General features: G+C 33.4%; 1 pseudogene; it reads right to left on the bottom strand.

Annotated features, from left to right (window-relative positions):
* Window positions 1–1,905: 1,905 nt before the first annotated feature.
* LOC148523015 (5S ribosomal RNA) lies at window positions 1,906–2,024 on the bottom strand (annotated as a pseudogene).
* Between the last annotated feature and the right edge of the window lie 2,556 nt (window positions 2,025–4,580).

Here is a 4,580-nt window from a genome sequence, read left to right on the forward strand (position 1 = left end):
ACTGGATTCAGGGAGATGTCCAATAGTTTTTAGTTTATTAATGAAATCAGTGGTATCTTTTAAATAATAACACATATTATGTACAACTGGCTTTAACCAAAAGTCAATAAACTGAGAAATCAGTCGACATAAGGAACCACATGAGGATATTATAGGTCTACCTGGAGGGTTGTATAACGTTTTGTGAAATTTGGATAGAATATAAATCACAGGGATTCTAGGATGAGATTGTGTTAAGAATAATGAAGTTGATTCATCTATATAGTTGTTAGGTAGACCTAAAGAGATCACACCATCAATCTCCTTATTGTAAAAATAAGTTGGATCATATGTTAGTAACTTATAACTGTCACCATCTGCAAGTTGTCTTTGAATATCAGATACATAGTTGGATCTATTTAATAGAACAATGCCACCTCCCTTATCGGAGGGATGGATCACAACATCAGAGTTATCCCTCAAGGCACTGACAGCAAGTGTTGATCTATTTTATTCAGACTTACCTGTGTTTAAATAAAATAAATATAAATGTGTTAAAGAGGATTACAAAGACATGCGAGTACATAGCTGGCTTCAGGGAAATTAATCTAAATTTGGATTTAGAAATACCAACAGATTTAGTAAAAACTATAGTTGATGGGTCATACTCAGAAAGTGACACCCATACGTCAGGTAGTGATTCAGATTAAACTAATACCCAGCCCTCATGATCATTTTTTTAAAGGAGGGTGGGACAAGGTCCAAGTACAAAGGTCCAAAAAGAGGACCTGTTGAAGGGGAGGGACTAGACACCATAAAAAAAACTCAGAACCAAAGGAGCAGGAGGAGGTTGTAATTTTTAACTCATCCACCTATACACCAGCTGATCAGGAGTTGTCTGTCCTCTCTAAAGACTTGTCCTTTGTTAGGACTTTTAAACAGACCACATTTGATTTTGGAGTAGAATTGCATATTTCGACATATTTCACCGTTCATTGAAATTAAAGGATTTCTTTGTTAGACATCCTTCTACTTCAGTGGAAAGTGTTACATTTAAACCCAAAAGTACTTTTGACCCACCTGGTCTTAATTCATCCATCAATACTTTCATTAAGCTAGTAAAATGTGATACTCTTCCCTTTATGGAGAAACAGAGGATTTCATATTCCAATTTGTCTAAAGAAGAGAATCTTGCTGTTAGTGCCTTGAGGGATAACTCTGATGTCATGATCCATCCCTCCGATAAGGGAGCTGGCATTGTTCTATTAAATAGATCCGACTATGTATCTGAGATTCAAAGAGAACTTGCAGATGGTGACTGTTATAAGTTACTAACATATGATCAGACTTATGTTTACACAAAGTAGATTGAAGGTGTGATCTTTTTAGGTCTATCTAACAACTATATAGATGATTTGTAGAAACAAAAAGAGAAAGATTCCACACAGAACAAAGAATGTGACCCATAGCACAAATGGTGATTAGTAATTATGAATTAATAGGTAGACCAATCATACTACAAAATCCGGAATAATTCTCCTTAATTTATATTAATGGTGGTGCTCCCAAAGCATAGTATATACATGTATGGACACAAGGAAAGAGAAGAAAGGCTCTTTGTTTTGGCATTCTTACATGAAATGACATATTTCAAAGTTCACATAAAAAATTACTTTTATTAAGCTTGCATAAAATAAAAGAGGTAAACTTATATAAATACAAACATATATAAATCAGAAGCTCGGGTATAAAAAAATATCAACCAAGCTAAATGGCGAAAATAATAAAACAAATCCAATCTGCATTTCACAAAATGAGATACATATTACCATTTCTTCAATCCATAAATTGATGGTATATGACCATATACAAATAGTTCATGTGATATCTGTGCCAAGTGTTTTCCTTTTCTTCCGGATAGAGATTGACCTACGGCACCTGGTATTCCTAGGAGGTCTCCCTTCCAAGTACTAGCCAGGCCTAGTACTGTATCACTTCCAAGATCAGACGAGATTGGGCAGGTTCAGATAAGTATGGCTGTAGGTATAATTCATTCGGCAAAGGTAGATGTCCCCTTACACATGGTTTCCACAGATTGACATGAAAATATGTAGGACTGTCACTCACTGGAGAGTCCAGTTAGTAGTACAAGAATATATTGAGTAAAGTAATGCATGTGCATAACTTATTCATGAAATAGAAGAATATCATCAATTGCCATGCATTAGAATCACCATCATGTGATCCTCAATAATCCTAATAATTCAAGGGAACAAAATCATCCCTATATATAGTGTTTATTTAGGGATCATAAACTGAATCAAATATATTACATATTAATGATCAAAGCTGGTAAAAAGAGATAATACATCAAATATCACCGCTTAATCAAAATTAGGATTAACAAAATAATCATATAACTCAAAAATGGCTGTATGTATTGTATTATACAATTGTATCAATTCATAGTGTCACTGCTAGTCATAATGTGGTTTTTAAAAAATAATCATATCACATTTGCATATTAAATAGTTGCAAGCAGTAACAAACATAGATGGTGTTAATATGTATACCAAAGAGAGGCAACTGATAACACAAAAGAGGAAAATTGACCTATAACATTGAATCTTTTTTCTCAACCATATCCTATATAAGGTCAAATAACTCTTTGTGCATAGAGATACATCACTTAAATAATTGAATCAACGTACATAAACATAGCCTGTTGATCAGAACTTCATTGTATGAAATTATACTTCAAAATTTAGTTAGCAAAATATGAAATAAGCAAGGCAGCTGATTTGGATACCTCATTTAAACAATTACACCAACATACATAGAGGAAGTATATTGATCCTAAGCTATGAGATAATTTCTTATTATGCTTCAAGATGATTAAACATAATGCAAAGAATTAGCAAAAATCTCTATTAAACATCAGAGAAAGCCTCTATCTAACAATCTAACACACATGTATGATACAAACATAAGGGAGAAGAAAAGGGGGAATCAGCTGACCAGGATTCTATTATGTTATACACGATATTCAATGTGCATATCCAGATACATCATGCAAAAACTAACTTGAAGCGCTGTGATAAGCAGCAGGTCTATCAGTGACATTATAAACTAAGAGCTGTTTTATGATTCCCCATGTGAGATCTCCCGCATAAGCCCTGAGCGACATGTGATCAATCAAATTAAGTAACTCATTGGTGATAAGAAAAGGAACGCTGAAAAATGCATTGTGTCAGAAAAAAAATATATATATGATACCAGCAGGTTCCAGTTTCTGGGTCAACTGAGCCTCCAAATGTTGTGTAGCAGATGGAATAAGCAAGGACGCGCGTTTCGCCTGGGTACAGGCTTGTTCACCTCACCGTGACCACATATGGAAAAATCCCGGTTTTTATACCTGATTCAGCGCACTCGTAACAATTAGCAGGGAGGGTTGTAATTACGTTACCCACTTAGGTGACTCGAGTCTTTCACCCGCCATCCATTACGTGTCGTCATCCTATTGGACCCAATGACTTCATGTGATAGTCAGTTAGCCAATCAGATCATATGACCATCGCGATGCCTGATGGTCAATGTAGTTCATAGTAACTACATAAAGAAAAATGATAATTATAGTAAATATAAGGAATCAATTAAAGAAAAAAAGGGGGGCAGGTATTATCAAGATAAGTAAACATAGCTGGAAAGAATGTATAAGAAAAATACCAAGAGTTCAGTGTGATATCTATCATTACACCTCTTAATGATTACAGATCATTATCACATAGGACCCTGTTAATAATCAAGGTATCATCCTATGTAGATAATATGTGGCAACAATATGCTGCACATATTCTCTGTATAAAACACAGAGTATTACATGTGTATATATCACTGCATATAATTAGCCTATATATATATATATATATATATATATATAAAATCATACCCATTGGAATATATTCCAATCTTAAGTCCAAATCAGTTACTTAAATCAAATAGTTATCTCTAAAAATATATTTAATAAATAGATAAAAATATCTATCTCTGATATGAAATATATAAATAAATATGTGAACAAATATATAGACCTCATTGTTCAACACCAATAAGTAAATTTGTAAACTATATCCCAATATGGGTGTAAAATGTGAAAAGGTAAAAATACATAGTGATAACAAAGACAAATAGATGTGTACTAATATGTGAACTAAATATGTGTAAAAGTGTATAGACCTACACATTCCCATTGTTCAATACCAATGAGTAGATGTGTAACCTATATCCCAATATGGGCGTGAAATGTGAAAAAGTAAAAATGTATGGTGATAACAACATCAAATAAATAGTGATTGATAATACCAATATCATTTTGTAAGATACCAAAAATGGTAAAGTAAAAAAAATAAAATGTGAAACAAAATACTAATGAAGTGTGCTGAGAAAAATCTCAATGAATTAATTGTGATGTGAAAAAATTAAAACCTGGTGTTGAACAATGAGGTCTACAATGCAGGATGTGCCCATTCCCGGCCAAATTTTTTTTAAAGAAAGCACACGGAGCATGATATCATGTTGTCACACTGTACCGCCACTGAGAG

Source organism: Taudactylus pleione, unplaced genomic scaffold (assembly GCF_031769625.1).
Source record: "Taudactylus pleione unplaced genomic scaffold, aTauple2 ptg000134l, whole genome shotgun sequence".
In the NCBI taxonomy this organism is placed as follows: domain Eukaryota; kingdom Metazoa; phylum Chordata; class Amphibia; order Anura; family Myobatrachidae; genus Taudactylus; species Taudactylus pleione.